Source organism: Macaca mulatta, chromosome 17 (genome assembly GCF_049350105.2).
Source record: "Macaca mulatta isolate MMU2019108-1 chromosome 17, T2T-MMU8v2.0, whole genome shotgun sequence".
NCBI lineage: Eukaryota > Metazoa > Chordata > Mammalia > Primates > Cercopithecidae > Macaca > Macaca mulatta.
Window position 1 is genome coordinate 65,123,459 of NC_133422.1, and position 25,104 is coordinate 65,148,562.

Here is a 25,104-nt window from a genome sequence, read left to right on the forward strand (position 1 = left end):
ACTTTAAAATATTTAACAATTTCACATTTTATATTCCAAAAGAGATAAAAATGCATTTATATTTTAAACACTTATTTACATATAGTTTTATAGATATTGTGTATGTTCATTGGACATGTGTAATAGACATTAAAACTGAGTGACAAGGCATTTCAATATTGAAATACTTCTTAAAACCTGTATTTTAATTAAAAACTTGTTCTACCATGTGATAATCATGTTCATGTTTTTTGGGAGTACCAAATATATGTCCATATCCATGTGCAAGATTTTCTCAGATTTTTCAGAATCAATTTAATTGAATTATTTGTTTCATATCCCTAGTCTCAATCCTTTTTGGGGACAAGATTTTAATTCTTTATAATATGCCTTGCCTTTTCAAACATCAAACACTTCCACACACGGGCAGGAAACAGCCCACCCTACAACAGAAACATTTGTCCGCCCAAGGGTAATATACTATTGAATCACTGGGACCAAGTCTGGAATACCTCCTTTCTAAGAAAGTTGCACTTTTGAGCATTTTATTTGGCATATTTTTTCTTCTGAAACAAGATATTGGAGATTTCAAAAGACCCACAGCAAATCCACACAAAATGTTTTGAGGTAGGTATGTGAGAATGTCGAACTCCTGTAAAAGTAATTTCTTTTGCTTTGTTTTTAGATTGGAAAAGTAGGGTAGTAGGGAAGCAGAGTGAGACTGAAGTTTAAAAACAGCCAACAAGCAATAGTTGCTGTATATTCTTAAAAGGTATCATTAAAATTGTATTTTAGCTGTCAGACTTGGTAATGTGGGAAATATTTCTAGAATTTGATGATCCTCTCCAAGTGCCAAGATGTTTCTTGACTCTAGTTGGTCTTTTGAGACATTTTGATTTATCTTTGCTATATTTTTAGAGGGTCTTACAGACAGAATTCACAAAGTATGAATGGTCCCACACAAGAAGGGACCAAAGGTATTTGAATGAAATAAATTGAAGAATAAAATAGGATGTTGGTTTTATAATGGGAAAAGTATATTTCACTGAACAATATCAAAGAAGTTTATGCTAATAGCAAAGTGAATTTTAAGTTCCTTTGATTTACATTCATTTATTTGTAAATCATCATTTAAGTACTTGTTAAAAGCATATATTTTCACACCTATAGATACCTATCCACCCACATTGAAGAAGAAATACCTACTACTTCATTTATTTCAAATATTTTCTTGAGCCATTGTAATAGTCCGTTTTATAACTACTAAATTTGATATCTTAAATGACAAAAGTTGCCACTTCACAGTAAAATTCAAAATGGAAATACATTCATAAAAAACTATAATTGTTTATCAGAAGTATCAGCTGTAGTAGCAGGATTATGCTGAAAACAATTTCTAATTTTATACAGTAGCAGGTCACCAGATACAGAGCTGCAACATGTGTATTTATAGATATCATGATCTATCAACCACTGAAATGACCTTGAAAACCCAAAACATCAAACCATGCAAGCACTATTGGATTTCTGTAAAGAGCGTAAAATATTTAAAGAAAAATAATAGAAGATCATGGGCACTTTCAGTGTAGTAGGCAAGAACATTTTGCCAGATCTTAGATATACCAACACTACAGTTCTATTTGTGTGAGCATAAACTAGTCAAATTGTTCTATAGCAAGTAACAACCATTTTATAGGACATTAAAACAGGAATATTCAACAAGGACACATTTTCCCCAAGGAAAGTTGTAAGAAAATATTTCAAGGCAAAGAATAAAGGCTAGTCTGTCAAAGACATTCTTTTTCCTGTATTTCATGTTTTACTGTGCCATATAATGATAATTTTGGAAATTATCTAAAAAAGCCTTTTCATGGAAACCTTACCTAATCATTTAGTAAATGTATTTAGCATCCTTACAAGAACAGGGTTTATTTTATTTTTTTTACAATGATGAAGAATAGGTTTAATTTTAAATTAAATTTACTTTTTATTGAGATAGGGTCATATTGTGTCACCCAGGCTGGAGTGCAGTGGCAGGATCACTGCTCACTGAAGCCTCAAACTCCTGGGCTCCAGTGATCCTCCCACCGCAGCCTCCTGAGTAGGTGGGACTACAGGTACACACCACCAGGTGTGGCTAATTTTTGTAATATTTTTGTAGAGACAGGGTTGCACCAAGGTTTAGTTTTTAAAATATTCAACATGTGATTACTGCAAAAAATACATTTTATAGTGTTGATTTAAATATGTATAAATTATATAAAAATGAGATTAATAAAAAACATTTATTTAATCTGGGAGGAAACTTGCTTATGGATGCATCCGAATGTACAAAGGTTTTTCGGTTACAAGAGTGTAAATGAGAAACATGAGAGAGGGAACAGAACCTAAGTTGGTAGAGGCTGAAGGATTTTTTTAAAATGATTTGTTATTTCATAAAAATTTCTGATGGTGAGAGGTCTTTGTGTATTTGAACTCTTTTAGCAGATTACCTGTGTTGCACATTACATTCCGGTTTAATGCTTGTTCAAGAATAAAATTGTTTTCTTGATTGCCTTTGTGGAGAGATTTTCAAGGTTGAGAGATTTTCTTTTCAATTATATCTTTCCAGCAAAACACATGAACTCTTTTCCTGGAGACATATTTATTCACTTTTTCCTTGAGAATTGAATTATTTTCCTTTTTTAAATAAAACATTTAAGTTCCACCTTAAATGATTTTTATTTTGAGCTAAGGGCTTTTTTTTTTTTTTTTTTTTCCCCTGAAAATGATGAAGTCAGCTTTCCTAAAGTACATTAATAAGTTCCTAATGCTTTTCTTTTAAGGAAACTTAAATGCCTTGTTCATGCCTGCAACCCTACACTAGGTTTAAGGAAACTTCTCTATTACTAACTCATGTAGATGTTTTAAGTCTAACAGAAACAATAATGATTTGTATGTCTGTCCAGAGACATGACCTCAGGTGAAGGATACCTTTTTAGGTTTGTATGAAGTTGATAATTGACTCAAGAAAAACCATGCCAGCTGTATGAGCTTCAGGGTGATTGAGATAATTGAATTAAAGGAAATATTTGAAAATGAACTACTCAGTTTGTTGTAAATCCAAAGACCCTTGAAATGGATAATTCATAGTATTTTTACAGTCATTGATGGTTATTGGCAACTCTTTGATTTTGTAGATTGTCTTTTTTTTTGGATTCTCGTAGGAAAGTGTTTTGAAGTTAGGTTATATTTCAGCATAAACACACACACAACTATATTTGATCGTTGAAATATTAGAGAACAAAACATTCAAATGAGGACTATTAAGATAATAAACATTTTTATTTAAAATTAAATAACCAATTAGTATGTAGTCAGGTTTAAACATGTGTTAATGGGGGAAATTTTAGAAATTTTATCTTCATAGGACACTATTAGCTTTGTTTTATTTTACTTTGTTGACTTCAAAATCAGTCAGCTAATAAGTTATAAATCCTATATGTCAAGAAATTGTCTCCAGAAGTCCACAGTCGGTAATCATTTACAGAAAAGAAAATAAGTAAACTTATAAGATTTATTGCTAAAGATTTACTAATGTAAACTTTATATTTAAGTTATAGTGAATATATTAGGAACAAGGAATTGTAAACATTGTTTTATGATTTCATTAGTTCCAAAAAAAATTTTTCCCGAGGGAATTTTAAGTTTAATTAAATAAGTCTTGGACTGGGTGATTTTAAGGCATTGAAAGGTAGAGAATGTACTAATGAAGCCACATTGTTGACTGTGGATCATCAAACCTTGGGTAGTAACCCAGACATGAAAACTGACATGGACACACTAGAGTGAGGTTAAGAGTGGAAGTTTTTAATTCATCTTGAATTAATTTTCATATAAGGAGTAAGGAAAGGATCCAGTTTCAGCTTTCTACTTATGGCTAGCCAATTTTCCCAGCACCATTTATTAAATAGGGAATCCTTTCCCCATTTCTTGTTTCTCTCAGGTTTGTCAAAGATCAGATGGCTGTAGATGTGTGGTATTATTTCTGAGGACTCTGTTCTGTTCCATTGGTCTGTATCTCGGTTTTGGTACCAGTACCATGCTGTTTTGGTTACTGTAGCCTTGTAGTATAGTTTGAAGTCAGGTAGCGTGATGCCTCCAGCTTTGTTCTTTTGACTTAGGATTGTCTTGGAGATGCGGGCTCTTTTTTGGTTCCATATGAACTTTAAAGCAGTTCTTTCCAATTCTGTGAAGAAACTCATTGGTAGCTTGATGGGGATGGCATTGAATCTATAAATTACCTTGGGCAGTATGGCCATTTTCACAATATTGATTCTTCCTATCCATGAGCATGGTATGTTCTTCCATTTGTTTGTGTCCTCTTTGATTTCACTGAGCAGTGGTTTGTAGTTCTCCTTGAAGAGGTCCTTTACATCACTTGGAAGTTGGATTCCTACGTATTTTATTCTCTTGGAAGCAATTGTGAATGGAAGTTCATTCATGATTTGGCTCTCTGTTTGTCTGTTACTGGTGTATAAGAATGCTTGTGATTTTTGCACGTTAATTTTGTATCCTGAGACTTTGCTAAAGTTGCTTATCAGCTTAAGGAGATTTTGGGCTGAGACAATGGGATTTTCTAAATATACAATCATGTCATCTGCAAAGAGGGACAATTTGACTTCTTCTTTTCCTAACTGAATGCCCTTGATTTCTTTCTCTTGCCTGATTGCCCTAGCCAGAACTTCCAACACTATGTTGAATAGGAGTGGTGAGAGAGGGCATTCCTGTCTTGTGCCAGTTTTCAAAGGGAATTTTTCCCATTCAGTATGATATTGGCTGTGGGTTTGTCATAAATAGCTCTTATGATTTTGAGGTACGTTCCGTCAATACCAAATTTATTGAGCATTTTTAGCATGAAGGGCTGTTGAATTTTGTCAAAAGCCTTTTCTGCATCTATTGAGATAATCATGTGGTTCTTGTCTTTGGTTCTGTTTATATGCTGGATTATGTTTATTGATTTGCGAATGTTGAACCAGCCTTGCATCCCAGGGATAATGTTAGACCTAATACCATAAAAACCCTAGAGGAAAACCTAGGTAGTACCATTCAGGACATAGGCATGGGCAAAGACTTCATGTCTAAAACACCAAAACCAACGGCAGCAACAGCCAAAATTGACAAATGGGATATCATTAAACTAAAGAGCTTCTGCACAGCAAAAGAAACTACCATCAGAGTGAACAGGCAACCTACAGAATGGGAGAAAATGTTTGCAATCTACTCATTTGACAAAGGGCTAATATCCAGGATCTACAAAGAACTCAAACAAATTTACAAGAAAAAATCAAACCACCCCATCAAAAAGTGGGCAAAGGATATGAACAGACATTTCTCAAAAGAAGACATTCATACAGCCAACAGACACATGAAAAAATGCTCATCATCACTGGCCATCAGAGAAATGCAAATCAAAACCACAATGAGATACCATCTCACACCAGTTAGAATGGCAATCATTCAAAAGTCAGGAAACAACAGGTGCTGGTGAGGATGTGGAGAAATAGGAACACTTTTACACTGTTGGTGGGATTGTAAACTAGTTCAACCATTATGGAAAACAGTCTGGCGATTCCTCAAGGATCTAGAACTAGATGTACCATATGACCCAGCCATCCCATTACTGGGTATATACCCAAAGGATTATAAATCATGCTGCTATAAAGACACATGCACACGTATGTTTATTGCGGCACTATTCACAATAGCAAAGACTTGGAATCAACCCAAATGTCCATCAGTGACAGACTGGATTAAGAAAATGTGGCACATATACACCATGGAATACTATGCAGCCATCAAAAAGGATGAGTTTGTGTCCTTTGTAGGGACATGGATGCAGCTGGAAACCATCATTCTTAGCAAACTATCACAAGAACAGAAAACCGAACACTGCATGTTCTCACTGATAGGTGGGAACTGAACAATGAGATCACTTGGACTTGGGAAGGGGAACATCACACACTGGGGCCTATCATGGGTGGGGGGAGGGACTGCATTGGGAGTTATACCTGATGTAAATGACGAGTTGATGGGTCCTGAGGAGTTGATGGCTGCAGCACACCAACATGGCACAAGTATACATATGTAACAAACCTGCACGTTATGCACATGTACCCTATAACTCAAAGTATAATTAAAAAAAAAAAAAAAAGAGTGGAAGTTTTATAGGTGAAAGAGAAGAACTCTGGGAGCAGAGAGGAGTCCCAGAGAAAATAGGTTTCCACTTCCATGGTGAAATGCAGGTTTTTTAGGCGAGCTTGAGGGGGCAGTATCTGATTTACACAGGGCAAGAAAGAGTGGTTGGAAAAGCTGTGCTATTTGCATAGTGCACAAAGCTGGCTGCCCCGCCCCCTAGTCTTCTATTTTGCAGATAGGTTCTTCACCGGCCAGCATCACGTTGCCTGCCTCTTTACTGTACACATGGTAACAAAAGGGAAGATGGAGCCTCCATTTTGAACATACCTGGCTTCCAGGAAGCCCTTTTCTATTGGCACAGCTGCTAGCACTCACCCATGCAAGCTTCCAGCTTGCTTATCTATGTTTGCAGCTCAGTTTTTCAGGCTACTCTTTGTTAGAAAAAGAAAATGATTGGGGAGCTGCTTTTTACTAAAAGGGAAGCCTTGCCAAGACTTCTTTACCTTCACTATCTACCTAAATAATTTCTGTCTAGCTTCTGAATCACTAAGATTGAGCAAAACTCTTAATAATGGCTCTTAATAAAGAAGGAATATAAGAAAAGAGTTTTGAAGCAAATCTTGATGAAGTAGAAGTTTACTAGAATACAGTCCTGTGCCAAATAATGACATTTCAGTCAGTGATGAACAACACATACAATAGTAGTCTCCTAAAATTACAATACTGTAGTTTTACTGGCCTTTTCAATGTTTAGATATACAAATACTCTCCACTATGTTAACAATTGCTTACAGTATTCTGTACAGTGGCATACTCTACAGGTTTGGAGCCTAGGAGCACTAGGTTATACCATCTAGGTTTGTGTAAGTACATTTTGTGATGTTCACACAATGATAAAATTATCTACAAACACATTTCTGAGAACACATTTCTCCCAACATTAAGATATGTGTGACTAGTTCTAATGAAGAAACTGTAGTCTTGGTAAGGAAGTGGTTTTAGATGTTTTCTAGATTATCTTACAGTTACAAGTATTTCTTGAAGCAAACAAGTCATTTTTTGCTTGGTTTCACATACATAGGATTTTATGCTTGGTTTCATTTCAAAGAAAGTAAGATAATTTAGAAAAAAAAAATAATAAGAAAATAAGATGTGAGCATTCATACAATCTATTATACTGAATAGTTTTCCCCTGGTGAGCTGTGAAAGAATACCTACCAAGAAAAGCATTTCCAATATCGTAGACTATTGGTTCAAATGTTTCCTTTAATGTAGGTGTTGTAAGTATGTAAACAGGAAACATGAAAAAGAGAATTCCATTTAATTGCAATAGAACTACCAGTTATACAGTAAGAGAGTAATGAAGTAAGAACTTCATTTCAGTTAGAGTTTGTACGTTGCAAACAGAGTCCAATGTAATCCTTTTAAACAGAAAAGGGAATCTTGTATTAGTTTGCCTACAAAATTTCTAGAAAGACAAAACAAGGCTGAATACTACATTGTTAGCAATGAGGTTGGTGCAACAAGCCCATAGGGCAAATTTGTATGAATTAGAAAAAGATTTCCTTCTAAACAAACTCTTTGAATACATAGCTTGGTAAGGGTATACAGCATTATAAATACTATTGCCTGCCAGAAACCCATACAGTAACGCAGTAACGCTGGAACAATATGACCAGAAACAGTATCCAAATGTAAATGAGATTGTCCTAATGGAAACGCCATTAAATCACTTCCTGGGAAATACCATTAAATCACTTCCTGGAAAAAAAAAATGTCTACTAGATCTTCCCTAAGAGAAGTAAACACTTGTATTTATGTTTTCATATAGAGCTACCATATCACATTACTTCTGCTTCCCAAGTCTTATAGAGATATAATACATCGGTTTGGCCTAACTGAGGTCATATGGCGAGTCCTTGCTGTGAAAAAATAGATAATTTTGCTCCTCGAGTTCAACCACAATAACAGAGGAATGCTAAGGAGAAAGGATTCAGAGAGGGTGCCAAATGAGCCAATCTGCACAATCTAGCAGCATTTATCCAAAATCCATCCATTGAGAGCCTGCTATCACTCAAACGCTGTACCAGAAATATATTTGAGAAGCCTATAGTCTAGACTGTTTTTAAAATGTTTTTGGCTGGTTACAGTGGCTCATGCCTGTAATCCCTGCACTTTGGAAGGCTGAGACAGGCAGATCACTTGAGGTCAGGAGTTCCAGACCAGCCTGGGCAACATTGTGAAAACTCATCTCTACTAAAAATGTAAGTAGCAGCTAGTGATGGTGGTGGGTGCCTGTAATCACAGCTACTTGGGAGGCTGAGGCAGGAGAATCACTTGAACCCAGGAGGTGGAGGTTGCGGTGAACCAAGATTGTGCCACTGCATTCCATTCTGGGTGACAGAGGGATACTCTATCTCAAAAATAAAGTTTTAAATAGGGAAGTTTGAATTATTTACCTCTGTATTTAAGCATCACAAAATAATTATCACAATGTTTGGAGAAATGTTACATGCATCCACTCTTCTCATGCATAGTTGACTATAGTAATTGTATGTATTTTAAGCAAATTATTGCAATATTGCAATTGGCTGATGACTGTATATATAATAGAATTTTATTTCCACTTCTATCAAAAGTTTCTCTATTTGAAGCAATACGCTACTTCCAAAAGACTCTTCCTCCTATGCATATAAAGACATAGTTAGGTACTCTGAAATTTTTTAGTGATATTTAGCAATATAGAAATTATAGGATTGATTTGAATCATTGCATACAGGAGTGGTGTATACACAATGCTCTTTTCAATTTTTCCTTATTCTTATCTTGTACTGCATAACTCCATGGGCACATGCTTAGGCTACTGCTTATTTACTCCATAATTTTGCTTATCGTATGTCATATAAATAACCCTTAAAATCCTGGAGGAAAACTTTGAAATACCTTTAAATCGTAATAGAAATGTTGATATTGTTTTAATTTACGTAAGATTTCACTTATTGTATTCATTTGTTTTCACACTACTATAAAGAACTAACTGAGACTGGGTAATTTATGAGGAAAAACAGATTTAATCGACTCACAGTTCTGCATGGCTGGGGAAACATCAGGAGACTTACAATCATGGCAGAAGGTGAAGGAGAAGCAAGGCACATCTTGAGAGAGTCAGAGAGGGGAAGTGCCACACATTTAAACCATCAGATCTTATGAAAACTCACTATCAAGAGAATGTTATGGCAGAAATCACCCCTATGACCCAGTCACCTCCCACCAGGTCCCTCCTGGTATTGCATGGGAATTACACATGGAGATTACAGTTCCAGATGAGATTTGGATGGGGACGCAGAGCCAAACCATATCACCCATCTTAAAATTTTCATATGAATAATCACAAAAATACTAATAAAAAGGTACAAAGTAAGAACTTGGCTTTTTTCTAGTTTTTTCTATTTATAATCAAAATCTTGTTTGAAAGATGTGTATCAGAAATTTGTCATCAATTAAGGACACTTGAAAATTAATATTTTAGTTTTAAGTTAAAGTTGTCCATTTCTATAACATTAACAAAATTGTCTGCGTGTAGAAATCAGAATATCAATTAAATAACTCTCACCCTAAAAGTTCTAAACCGCCATCTATTCTTTTTATACATTTTATAGAAATACACTTTAAAGGTATAACTTCAAGTAATTTGTGTTTTAATTTGAAAAATTTGTGTGCTTTTTTTTTATGTTATCATTCAGTCCTTAAATGTGTACAAACTATACAGGGCTAAGAAAAACATTTAATATATTCACAAAGCTTTTATAGAAAAATATTGATCTCAGATATATTAGTCATTGGATGTCAAATTGTCCAGTATTTTCCCATTTCTTCATGTTACTATTGTATTTCTGCTTCTTTGACATCTAACTCAAAGTAATATATGTTGCATTTTGAAATAATTATTAAAATGTGTCCTAGAAGGCCTTTGTAAAACACATTCCTTTTAAATATGATTCCATCTATCAAGCACCATAATTATGTGAATGTGTTCTGAAGAATAACAAAAATATAATTATTAGGGGATGGTGGCTAATGCCTGTAATCCCAGCACTTTGTGAGGTCGAAGCGGGCAGATCACCTTAGGTCACGAGTTCAAGACCAGCCGGGTCAACATGGTAAAACTCCATCTCTACTAAAAATACAAAAATTAGGCCAGGCGCGGTGGCTCAAGCCTGTAATCCCAGCACTTTGGGAGGCCGAGACGGGCGGATCATGAGGTCAGGAGATCGAGACCATCCTGGCTAACACGGTGAAACCCCGTCTCTACTAAAAATACAAGAAAATTAGCCGGGCGAGGTGGCGGGCGCCTGTAGTCCCAGCTACTCGGGAGGCTGAGGCAGGAGAATGGCGTGAACCCGGGGGAGCGGAGCTTGCAGTGAGCCGAGATCGCGCCACTGCACTCCAGCCTGGGGCACAGAGCAAGACTCTGCGCCAAAAAAAAAAAAAAAAAAAAATACAAAAATTAGCTGGGCGCCTGTAATCCCAGCTACTCGGGAGGCTGAGGTGGGAGGATCACTTGAACCCGGAAAGTGGAGGTTGCAGTGAGCTGAAGTTGCGTCACTGCATTCTAGCCTGGGCGACAGAGCGAGACTCCATCTCTCTCTCTCTCTCTCTCTCTCTCTCTCTCTCTCTCTCTCTCTCTCTATATATATATATATATATATATATGAAAACTATGACTCTTTCTGAGTACCCTAACATTTTTATGATTTTTAAAAATGCATAGCCATGTAGATTTTCTTTCAATATATATGTAGACAAAGTCAATTTTTGTTTTCATTTTTACTGTTAGTAAACTCTGTGTATGGGTTTTCTTCTTGTGAGATGGGGAATCTAAATTTTCTGTCGTCAACATCCAGGGAATACAAAATTGGACAATCTATACTAAAGGTTATCATTATAGCCGAAAGATTAGGCAGAGAGTCTTTACAGAAGACTATTCTTAAGGGAAGTTCTGTAAGTAATAGGAATTAATGAAGTGAGGTAAAATCTTGATTGATTTGAAGACTACTGTTCAGGGGCATCACTAGTGAGCCTACCACAAAATTGTTTGAAGGGTTATCAGGGATTAACCAAAACAGGCATTATTAAATTTGCTTAGCATGATTCACTGACACATCTGCATAGATCCTTCAAGTTCATCTTAGTCTACAGTGATCAGTACCCTTCAAATGATTGTTTGTAGTTAACTTTATTAGTTTTTGTAATTTTTAAATTAGTAAGTAGGCTATATTTCAAATTTAGAAAACATAGATATGTTGGCATATGCAGAAATCACTGCTCACTCAGTTTTAAAAATTTATATTTTGTTGTTTCTCATCATTTTGCTGCAGATTCCTTACTAGTCAAATATTTACTTTTTAAAGTGACTTAGAAATATTACATATCAACATTCATAATCAATAAACACTTTTTAAAATATTAAAATGGAAAGTAAATATTAACTTTGAACTAACACCAAAATGCTTAATTTTCTATTCAATCGGTATTTATTCAGGTTGTTTTTTGTTTGTTTTTGTTTTTGAGACAGAGTCTAGCCCTGTCACCCAGGCTGGAGTGTAATTGTGTGGTCTCAGCTAATTGCAACCTCTGCCTCCCGGGTTCAAGTAACTGTGATGACAGGCACCCACCACCATGCCCAGCTAATTTTTGTATTTTTCATAGAGACGTGATTTCACCATGTTGGACAAACTGGTCTTGAACTCCTGACCTCAGGTGGTCTGCCTGCCTCGGCCTCCCAATGTGCTGGGATTACAGGTGTCAGCCACTGTGCCCGGCCTGCTTTTTCCTACTTAAAGTTGCTTTCTTACTTTGTATTTAAACTTGTGCATGTCCCAAAGGACTTTGCTTAGTGAGAACTATTATATATTGAAAGACATTTGTTTAATCCCTCACAAAAATATTGGATTAAAAGAAAATCTCATGAAATGTGACTGATGTATTAAAATAAAGTGATTTAAATGCTCTTAAAAAGCAGGAAGAAATTTAAAACGTAAGAGATCCATGGAAAAGAGCAACAAAAAACACTTAGAAATGTAACAGGACAGAAAATAAAGCATATAGATCTATAATAGTTTAGTATGGCATTAATTGTGTTTTTATTCCTCTCAATCTTTCTAAAACTGTTATTAGGAAACTAATGGTTGTATGTAATCAGTATGTAGATATAATACTTTTTACATTGCTGAGTTCATTCTGTAGCTACTATTCTATAGTCTAATCTTTCCTTTCTATTTCCTTGCCACTAAATATTTTGATAAGCACTACTTTCAATAATAGATACCACATGTATCTCATAACATTATTATTTATGTTTGCTCCCTAAGTCTTACACTTGGAGCTGAGGCTGAAGATGCCAGTAAGAACAGAAAAATGCCCTGATGACTAGAGATGTTCTCTCTGGCCCAAAGGACCATGAAAGAGACAGACAAGACATGAACTTTAAATAGTAACTGCTGTGGTTCAGCTAAACATCACAGAGGAAAAAACCTAAATATTTTATTAGACAGCAGTCTATTTCAATTGATGTATCATGGAAAATGCTATAACATATATGCATTTTTTTTGCTGATGTTATATTCTGATAATTGACTTATCATCAATGGATATACTGAGCTAATGTATAAACAGTTCTTAGGGGTCTTATATTGCCAAAATGCTGTAAAACATAGGTTTTCATTCCAATTTGCAATACATGAGTATGTTATCAGAGGGCAACCTATCAGCATCATCTACAAACTTATCAAACATCTGGTGAACAACTATTGTGGACTTTGGTTGCTAATATGATTGAACTGTCTCTGCTTTTATTCATCATTTGCCTTCAGTCTGTTCTCTTAATTTTCTTGACTTTAAAAAAAAGTAGTGTTACTTTCATTGCTTTGAGTCATAGCTATCACTTATATATAAATATGTTCCATCTTTATTTTCCATTTGTTATTTATTGCTTATTATATAAAAAGGCTTTTTACAAATTGTTTTTGGTAGCTTAGTGAAAATTTTTAATCTCTCTAACCCCTCAAGAGTACATTAGCAGTATATATGTATACACACACACATATATATATCCATATATATATCTCAACCTAAAATATCATTGGCCAACTGATACATGTTATAATAAAGTAGAAAAGTAGTTTGGAGGTACACTAGTTGCCCCTTATCTACATGGTATATGTTCTAAAACACCCAGTGGATGCCTGAAACCATGGATAGTATTAAACCCTATATACACTGTTTTCTTGTATGCATATATATCTATGATAAAGTTTAATTTTTAAATTTAGTACAGTAAAAATTAACAATAAAATAGAACAAGTATAAAAGTATTCTGTCACAATTTCTCAGAAGAGTTTTTCTTACTGTAGATCTTAGCAACTTCAGCATTTTTTTTTTCCTTTCCATATGATAGCAAGAACCTTTACTTTTGCACTTAAATGATTTTGTGGCTTCTCTTTGGCATATCCAAATTGCCAGCATCACTACTTTTGCACTTTGAGGCTATTATGAAGTAAATTGAAGGTTGCCTGAACACATGCACTATGATATTGTAGCAATCAATGTTGTAAAGCAAAGGGCTGCTTATTGACTCACGGGCAGGTAACTTAGAGAGCAAGGATATGCTGGACAAAGGGATAATTCACATCTTGTGCAAGACAGAGCAGGAACATGTTAGACTTCATCATGCTACTCCAAAAAGTGTGCAGTTTAAAATCATAAATTGTTTATTTCCAGAATTTTCCATGTAATATTGTCAGAACTTGACTGATTGCAGGTAATAGAAATTGAAAAGTGAAACCACTGACAAGCAGAGACTACTGTAATAGTATATAAAGTTGTAGTGTTTTAGCAATCTTTAAAAATTGGTATTTTAAAATTGTGAAATATTGGTGTTAAAATTTAAGGAGAAAATATAAGACACTGAAAGATAGAGAGAAGGAAGAGTGTCTTTTGTATTTTGTTTTTCCTCCTAAATCTTGAATTTGGAGTTGAAGAAGATGAAGATGGCAATAAAAACAGACAAAAATTCCCTGACAAAAGAGGTTATCTCTAGCCCAAAGACACAGCCTATCAAGACATTAACTTTAAATAGTAACTGCTGTGATCCAGCTAAACATCACAGAAAATCTGTGGTTCTACAGTCATCTACATCAGCAAAGGGCAAGTGGGAAGCCTTGAATTTCACACTTACAAGGCCACAAAAAGCTTCACCTAATTCCTGCAAGCCTGGTGTCATATAAGACCAAGTAGGAAGTTAGGAATTTCATTTTCACTGACTGGCAATGAGTACCACATGTGTGATGTCAGTGTTGATAAACAGGGGAAGCCTGGACTACCATCCCTTTTAGCACTAATAAGGTACTTTTGCCCCTCTCTACTTGGGCTGTGTCAGAAGATGGTAGAGAGCCAGGACTCTTCTCAACACTCAGACTTAATAAAGCCATCTCCATCTTGGAGCTCGTATAGAGACCAGAAGTCTCAATAGGAACTTCTGTCCAGTAGCAAGGAGGAATCCTCCCATTTTGTATGACAATGGAAACTAAGTAGAGAATTTAGACTACTGTCTTCAACTGGCAGTAATAGAGTGCCCCACTCTTTTCTCCTGTGAAAATGGTGTCAGGGGAAGCAAGGTACAACAGAAAATTAAATGAAGTCTATATTCCTACACTATGATACCCACAATGGAAAATCATTATACGAACAACAGGAAGAAGGAAGATTTCAAACTGAATGAAAGAAAATCAACTGATGCCAACACTGACATGATAGAAGTATTAGATTTATATGAGAGTAATCTCAAAGCAGCAATGTTAAAATGCTTCAAGGAACAATTATGAATATACTTGAAGCAAAAGTACAAATTGAAAGTTTCGGCCTGGCGCAGGGGCTCACGCCTGTAATCCCAGCACTTTGGGAGGCCAAGGCAGATGAATCATGAGGTCAGGAGATGGAGACCATCCTGGCTTACACAGTGACACCCTGTCTCTACTAAAAATACAAAAACTTAGCCAGATGTGGTGGCAGGTGCTTGTAGTCTCAGCTACTCGAGAGGCTGAGGCAGGAGAATCCTTTCAACCCAGGAGGCGGAGGTTTCAGTGAGCCAAGATCGAGCCACTGCACTCCAGCCTGGCAACAGAGCTAGACTCCATCTCAAAATAAAATAAAATAAAATAAAATAAAATAAAGAAAAGAAGGAAAAAAGAAAAACACTCAGCAAATATATGGAGGACATAAAGAACCAAATGAAGATTATAGAACTGAAACATAAGATACAAAATAGATACAAAAATAAAATGGGTAAGCTTAATAGCAGAAAGGAGAGAAAGAATAGGATTAATGAACTGGAAGATAGATTAATAGAAATTACCCAATCTGGAGGAGAACGGACTGAAACATAACAGAGACTCTTGAACCCGTGGGGCTCTAACAGATCTAGTGTTTATGTGATTGAAATCATAGAAGGAAAGGAAGAGGGAGGTGTTAAGAATTTAAGAAAATGATGGCTGAAACCTCTCCAGGTTGGACTAAATCAATCAATTATTCAATAAACCTACAGACTCACAAAGCTAAGCAAATCTCAGAATAATATCGAGGAAATTAAGGCTAGGAGTAGTGGTTTACATCTGTAATCCCAGCACTTGGGAGGATCACTTAGAGCCCAGGAATTTGAGACCAGCTTGGGCAATATAGTAAGACCTTGTTTCTACTAATTAAAAAAAAAAAATAGCCAGGTGGGATAGGCACTGTGGCTCGTGCCTGTAATCCCAGCACTTTGGGAGGCCAAGATGGGCAGATCATGAGGTCAGGAGTTGGAGACCAGCCTGACCAACATAGTGAATCCCTGTCTCTACCAAAAATACAAAAATTAGCTGGGTGTGGTGGCGTGTGCCTGTAGCCCCAGCTACTCGGGAGGCTGAGGCAGGAGAATCGCTTGAAAGCAGGAGGCAGAGGTTGCTGTAAGCCGAAATCATACCACTGCACTCCAGCCTGAGAGAGACAGAGCAAGCCTGTCAAAAAAAAAAAAAAAAAAAAAAAAGGCCAGATGTAGATGTAGTGGCACGCGTGCCTGTAGTTCCAGCTACTCAGGAGCCCCAGGAGAGAGAATCACTTGAGTTGGGAGGCTGAGGCTACAGTGAGCTTGATTGCATCACTGCCCTCCAGCTTGGGCAACAGACTGAGACCCTGCCACAAATTGAAAAAAAAAAAAAAATTACTGAGGAAGTCTATAATATTTAAATTTCTGAAAATGGAAGACTGTTTAAAAAGTCTTAAGAGCTGCCAGAGAATAGCATCACCCTATCTATAATGGGAAATGCAATTAGAATGACAGTGGATTTCCCATCACAAACTACTGCCTGAGAAAATAACGATATTTTTCAAGTCCTGGGGAAGATGAAATCTGTACACTCAGAAACTAAAACTTTCTTAAATGAAGGAAACCTAAGAGAATTTATTTGCAGATTGATTCTAAAAAATGCTAAAGGGCCCAGGCACGGTGGCTCACGCCTATAATATCAGCACTTTGGGAGGCTGAGGTGAGCAGATCATGAGGTCAGGAGTTGGAGACCAGCCTGGCCAACATGGTGAAACCCCATCTCTACTGAAAATACAAAAAAATTAGCCAGGCATGGTGACACGCACCTGTAGTCCTAGCTACTCGGGAGGCTGAGGCAGGAGAATCAGTTGAACCCAGTAGGTGGAGGTTGCAGGGAGCCGAGACAGTGCCACTGCACTCCAGCCTGGGCCACAGATTGAGACTCCATCTCAAAAACTAAAACAAAAACAAAAATAAAACAAAACAAAATGGCTAAAGGAAGTTCTCTAATAAGAAAAGAAACATTAAAAAGGAAAGTTTGGAACACTAAAGGAACAAAGACAAACACATGAAATATAGGTAAATAAAAAAGAATTTCCTTGTTCTCTTTATTTTTCTAAATCATATACTACGCGTAAAGTGAAAATTATAACACCACTGTGGTTTGAAATGTTTGTGGAAGAAGTGTTGAACACAATTATAAGTGGGAGAAGGTAAGGGAATGTAGTGAGATGACTCCAACTGATGAAATAGCAGACTGTGATTAGGAATGTAAATCTAATCTAACAGCTAGAGAAACCACTTAAAAGGCTATATGAAAACATATCCAAAAATAAGTGAAAATGGAATTCCAAAATATATTCAAGTAACCCAAAATTAGGCAGAAAAAAAATGGAAATTAAAAAAGAAAAACAGAAAACAAGTATGAAATAGCAAAAGTAAGCCTAACATATCAATGGTTAAATGTAAATGCTCTAAATATACCACAACAAAATAGAGATTGACAAAACAGATTAAACAGCATAGCCCAACTGTATGTTGTCTATAAGAAACACTTCAAATATAACAGTATCGGTAGTTTGAAAATAAAAGGTTAGAAAATATATATCATGCAAATATTAATCAAAGTAAAAGTGGCTATATTAATATCAAATAAAGTAGATTTAAGAACAAAATAAATTACCATGTATAAAAAAAGCACTGCATAATGATAGAAGAATCATTTCACCAAGAAAACATAGCAATCCTAAATATGTATCCACCAAACAGGAGAGCAAAACGTTCATGAAACAACTGATAGAACTGAAAGCATAAATAGACAAATCTACAATTATCAGTAGAAACTTTAACACTCAGCTGTCAATAATTGATAGGCAATTATACGGATACTTGTAAGGGTATAGAAGTTAATCTAATCCACCAGCAGAATCTAGTCAGCATTTATCCACAAATTTACACTAAAACAGAAGAATATACATTATTTTCAAGTATCCATGGTACATGTTACAGAATGGAATACCAAATTTAAAACAGGTGAAATCATTCAATCACAATGGAACCACCTGAAAACCAACAAAGACAAGCAGACAAGCAAATCAATGAGAATTTCTCCACTTAGAAACCAATCCATTTCTAAGTCATCTGTGGTTTAAAGACAACATCTCTAGTGAAATTGAAAAAAATACAATGAACTGAATGAAAATGAATATTCGACATTTCAAATTTATAGGATAAAGCAAAAGCAGTGCTGAGAGGGGATTTTGTAGCATTACATACATTAGAAAAATAGAAAAACTCTTAAATCAATCTAATCCCCAACCTGAAGGAAAAAGAGAGCAAAATGAAAACCACGAAAGCAGAAGGAATAAGTAATGAAGTAAGTCATTGAAATTTAAAGCAGTTAAACAATAGAGAAAAATCAATAAAATAAAAATTTGGCTGTTTGAAGAGTTCAATCAATAAAACTGACTTGTAGCATGACTGACAGGAAAAAAGACATAAATTACCATTATCAGAAATGAAATGGGATTTCACTATAGACCCTGCAGGCATCAAATGATAAAAAAAAAAAATACTATAACTCTCAAAACATAAATTTGACAACTTAGAATGGACCATTCTTTGAAAAACATAAAATGTCACACTTCACACAATATAAAATAGTTTGCATAGCCTTTAGTACAATAAAAGGAAAATGAATTTTTCATCTGACTCCAAACAAAAATAATTTCCACAGGCTTAGATGGTTTCACTGGAAAATTATATCTAAAGCTTAAACAAGAATTAACACCAAGTCTACAAAATTTCTTCAGGTATTGGAAAAGCAGAAAACATTCTTAGTTTGTTTTCACACTGCTATAAAAACCTGCATGAGACTGGGTAATTTATAAAGCAAAGAGGTTTAGTTGACTCACAGTTCAGTAGGGTTGTGGAGGCCTCAGGAAACTTATAATCTCGGCAGAAGTTTAAGGGGAAGCAAGGCATCTTCTTCACAAGGCAGAAGAAAGGAGAATAAACTCAGGAGGAACTACCAAACACTTATAAAACCATCAGATCTCGTGAGAGCTCACTCACTCTCAGGAGAACAGTATGGGGAAACTTCCCCCATGGTTCAATTAGCTCCACCTGCTCTCTCCTTTGACCTGTGGGGATTAAGAGGATTACAATTCAAGATGAGAGTTTGGGTGGGAGCACAGCTGAAACATATTAACTTCCCAATTTACTTCATGAAGCCAGGATTACCTTGATGTAAAAACAAGCCAAAGGCAGTACGAAAAACAGACCAATATCCCTCATGAATATAGACACAAAATACCTTATCAAAACGATACTTTAGCCTGGTTTAAGGTGTTGTTGAAGTTTTATACATCCCTCCTAATTTTATAATTCTTTTAGCAATTATTGAAATGTATGCTGACATCTCTAACTATGGTTGTGGATTTGTCTATTTCATCTTTCAGTTATATAGGGTTTGGCTTCACCTGTTTTTACTCCACCTGTTTTATGTTTGTAATAGTTGCATGAATCATTAGGACTATTATATCCTCCCGGTGAGCATCCTTAATGCTTCACGAATTACAAGCCTTTCCCCTCTGGTTAATGGTAACATGGACACTTTACAATCCTCTCTGAGCTAAGAGGACATTTTCCCTGACTCTTTTTAGGTGGTTCTTTCCCCAACACCTGGTATCGTCCTCACACACAAGTGCTGATTAGTACCTAGCTGAGGACTCCGAGGGAACACTTTGCAGATGTCCAGTGCAGTTCTCTTTTCTCTGTTGTTTTGCCTTGTGAATTTCTAGCCACACTGGCCTTCCTTTACTCCTCCTTTAGCCTTCCATTTCTTCATTTCAGGCAGTTTACTGGGCTCCACCAACTCTCTTTTATGGCTTAGGTCTGTAATCTTTCTTCAAGGAGTATAGTAGTACAACTAACAGAACTGATTTTGTTTCTTCCCTCTGAGGTAATAGTCCCCTGTGTTGCCTGATATGCAATAACTAAACATTGTTGTTTTATATATTTTGTCAATTTATTTTTTAGCTGCTGTTGTGTTTTTTGGTTTTCATTTATTTCTTTTTTTTTTCCCCAGAATGTAGAATAAACCTTTTCTGTTGGGTGCGTGTATGTGTGTGTTTCCTAAACCTTCAAAGCTAGCCATAAATTAAATGTACAGACACAATTAAAATATTGGTTTAAAAAGAAAATAGAGGATGGTAAATACAGGAATCACATCTAGTGTTAGATGAATAACATGTTTTCTCCTTAAAATAATAATTAAAAATAAGCCTTTAGAAGAGGCAAGGAGGATACGGAAAGGAGGTCTGTGAAAGTTGTTTATTCACTGACTTGTGATTGAGAGCTTGTTTTTTTCCCTTCAATTAAAAAGTCACTTCATGAAAATAAGACTTTCTAATTGTGATTTATCTTTAATTCTTACATGTAAAATGTTTCCTGAGACATTCACGAATACTATTTAGTTTCCTCAGAGGTGCTCTAATGAATAGGGTAGCCAAGTAGGAGCTATTAGGGGCTCAGTTTTTCAATAAAAAGCACGCCTTCCTTTCCCTTCTCATTTTCATGGTTGGTAGTAGGAGAAAACATATCTATGTACTGAAATAATGTAAAGAACCTATACTGTGGACCCTGGATCATCACATTTGTATGTAAATAACATTATATACATGAGAGAGTGTGTATTTGATCACATTGACTCTACCAGGACAATAAATAAATGTGAAAACTTGTTTTTGAAAGCCACTATAGCTTTAGAGGAAGAGCAGATTTATATTGCCATAAAATTCCTGATATTGACTGAATCTTTCAAATATTAATGATGTTTATACTTCATTTATATGTGATCACCTTATTAGACATATCTGCATGTCTGTCCAGATTGAGGGAATTGCATGATTAATAAATCGTTTAATTAGAAAGACATTAGCTATTCCATTACATTAGAGTCCTGATGTTTAATTTACTACAATTAAATGGTCAGTTTATTAAATTTCATAGGATTTAAGATTGCATCCAAGCCTACAGGACTCCAACTTATTCAATACCTGTAAGTATAGCACCCAAATCAACTTAGCTCTGACTGTTAGCAATCACCTTACTGAGAACTTTACATATATACATTTAATCATCACACACCTGTGATGACTAAATTATAATGATTAAATTATTATATTCACATTTTAGAGAAAAAATTAACAATCAGTTTAATCTAAAGGCATCTGCCTACACGTGATAGAGAAACCAATCCAACAGTGTAAATGCAAAACCTGTGCACTTTTTCCTGCTTTGTGGTTCACCAGTTCTATCTTATTTCTGCTAATCCTGTTCAAGTGTATAACTGATAACCAAAGCACTAAAGGACAGGATTTAACTGTATTGTAATAAAAATGCTGTAAGACAAACATTCTGCCAAAATGAACTACTTCACTGGATTCCTTGGGAATACGTCATTTCTTCATTTGGCCTGCCCATTTTTATCTTCTTATTATCATACTCTATATTCCTTTACTTCTAATTGAAGGTCTGTACCAGTTTGAGTTTTTAATAAAGCAAATTCTTAACTGAAAAAATGAAATCTTATTTCCTTGGCCTCTTTGCCCATAATTTTTTATAGTGTAATCACAATGTAGTAATAATTATTCATTTATAAATGTGTTTTCCCAAAGGAACCTGAAAAGAAGGACTCTATTTTCTTTATCGTTGTGTTCTTAACCTCCAGTAGGTACCAAATGGATGGGAGAATGAAAGAACTGATTGGACCATAAATCCAGTGAATGAAGCTATAGGAATTGTAAAAAGCAAGTTTTGATCCCTTCCTTCTTTCTTTCTTTCTTTCCTTCCTTCCTTCCTTCCTTCTGTCCTTCCTTCCTTCTTTTCTCTCTCTCTCTATCTCTCTCTCTCTCTTTCTTAACCGAGTCTCATTCTGTCACCTAGGCTGGAGTGCAGTGGCGCCATCTTGGATCATTGTAACCTCCATCTTCCAGGTTCAGGCAACTCTCCTGAGTCAGCCTCTCAGGTGGTTGAGGTTACAGGTATGTGCCACCATATCCAGCTAGTTTTTTTTGTATTTTTTGTAGAGACAGGGTTTCACCATGTTGGCCAGGCCACTCTCAAACTCCTGAACTCAAGTGATCCACCCGCCTCAGCCTCCCAAAGTTTTGGAATTACAGGCATGAACCACCATGCCCGCCCAATGATCGTGTACTTTGATAAATGGATTCTTTCACAGTGGCTGTGACAAAGGGGTTTGGGTTGCAGAATCTTCACCTCTGGGATATCACATCACCTTTGGTTGCTATGAGGTAATATTATCAAAACAAGCAGAAACACCCAACCCAAATGCTAGTACATATGTAGAAAACATAAAATCTATCTACGGAATTTATTTGCCTCATCTGTAGGTACTCTACTCCTCATTCCAATGTGTTCTGTCTTGCCTACCTGGGAAACCTTTGGCAAACCTTATTATTTCTCCATATTTACTTCATCAAATCCTATCTCAGTAATAATATAATCATTTAAGTCATACACTTAATTGTAGAAGGAGAAGGGTTTGAGGTAGGAAAAGAAAAAAAAAATGGCTGTGAGATTTCAGGACCTCAGAAAATTGAATTACATAGGAGGTATTAGATGGCAATGTATCAGTGCGTTTTCATGCTTCTGCTGATAAAGGCATACCTGAGACTGGGTAATTTATAAAGAAAAGAAGGTTTAATGAACTCACAGTTCCATGTGGCTGGGTAAGTCTCCCAGTCATGGCAGAAGGCAAAAGGCATATCTTACATGGTGGCAGGTAAGAGACAATGAGCACCAAGAGAAAGGGGAAACACCTTATAAAACCATCAGATCTTACAAGACTCATTCACTACCATGAGAACAGTATCGGAGAAACTGCCCCCCATGATTCAATTACCTCCCATAGGGTCCCTCTCATAACACATAGAAATTATGGGAGCTACAATTCAAGATGAGATTCGGGTGGGGACACAGCCAAACCATATCAGACAGCAAAGTATCATTTCCAGTTTCTAGTTTCCCTGAAGTAACCCCACCTTCAAGAAAAGGTGAAATGTGCCTATTGCTTAGCTAAACTTCTCTTTTTATTGTTTACTTAATGTTATGTTTTCTTTTAAGTCTAGTCAAGTGAAGCAGTGGGAATAGAGAAGGGATCTTCTTTCTAAATATCTCTTCCCTGACCTCAGGTTGGTTATCAGATTTTTTTTCCCCTGAATACTCTAAATCTATTCTTAGGAAACCATCCAATGATGTTGCTCTAGAACAGTAGTGATCAAGAATTATCACATACCAAAATCATCTGAGAACTTTTCTTCTATCTATCTATGTATCTCCTTATCTATTAATTATCTTTACCAAACTTTGAAGAGGTTTCTTTTGGATTATGGGCCCCTGAACTCCCTTTTCATATGGCATGTTTAGAAAACTTGCAGTTACAAATTATTTCCCTGTCCCATTGACATACAAATCCTTTTTAAAGTCTCTCAACAGTTTTACAACTCAGGAGTATCAAGGACTTAAGTTCTCAAGGACTTAAGAGCCATCTCTTTAAAATATAATCATCTAGGAAGATAGCGTCTCTGTTTCCTTAGTACCCTTGGGAGAACAGGAGATTAACTTTGGTGAGTTTCTTTGCTACAAAATTTATGACATTCTGTCATACATATATGGGAAATTTACTTTTCCTTTGGGTAAATCCAATTAACAACCATTAGGTGGCTTACCGTTCTTCTGGATCCAGCTCTTAAATATGTTCTTTGTTTTAGTGAAGCTGAGTTCAGTCTCCCTCCTAACTTGCAATAGCCTTGAATAAAGTATTTTTTTACTTGTTTAACTCAGTTGCAATTTTTGCTTTGACACTATCTTTCTACACCACTGCCTAATTCTTCCTCAAATTTTTAACTCCACAGGACTGGATCTGGTCATCTGTGTGTTTTTAAAAATTCTACACGTGTTCTGGTAAGTATCTAGGTTGGCCAAACATTGATTTATACATTAGAAAAATTTAAATATGCTGGGTAAAGATACATACACATTTCATGCTTTATAAGTATGGTATGAATGTAAGCATGTTCTGCTATGTATGAAATGCCAACCAGCAACTTCAAGCTAGAGGAAACTTTTTAGTGAATGCAGGCGTTCATAAAGGCCCTGGTGTCATATATTATAAGGAATAAGTATGTTACTGGTAGAAGGTATCTGAGTTACCGGTGGTAAATTTATATGGGTCTGCAGAAACCTCAATTCTTGCCTCCTCAGAAGAAAGAATTCTACTGAGGAGCATAAGACAGAAAAAAAGGCCAAGGCAAGTTTCAGAGCAAGAGTGAACGTTTACATAAAAGGTTTTAGAACGGGAAAGAAACAAAAGGAAAGTACACTTGGAAGAGACCCAAGCAGGCACCAACATCAAGTGCAATGTTTAACCTTGGTCCTAGGATTTTATAAGTTGGCCCCTTTCCCATGATTCTTCTCTTAGGGTGGGCTGCCCACATGTGCAGAGCCCTCATTACCCTTGGGAAGTGAGCACACATAGTGTGTTTAGGAAGTTGTATGCATGCCCATCTGAGGCTTTCTTCCCTTTTCCGGTGGAGTGCCCCTGGAAGGTCATACTCTGCCATTTTGTCTCTTAATGCACACAGCCTTGAAGTTGCTTATCCCTGGTATCTGTGTTCAATTAACACTTTAGTGCAACAAGTGTGGACCACCAGGAAATGGCCTCTCCCTGGTGCCGGCTGCCAATTTATCACTTTTAGAGAGGCAATATGGTAATTGATAATATGATAATTGCCCAATCATAACCTGACATTCCTAGTGGGTTGGAGGAGAGCCCTTGCTCATGCCTAACTACCTGTAACAAGTATATAAGGTTTGTTTTAGTTTACCATGGCCCCCAGTTATATCCTAGATAGGAAAAATGATATATGTCACATATTTCAAAGATTTTTCTGAAAAGAGGTAATATATAGTGAAAAGACTGAAATTCAGGCAATCTGAGGCCCAGTTCCTGCACTGCCACTTGGCTATGAAAATTTTGTGAGGACGAAATGATTAAAATGATA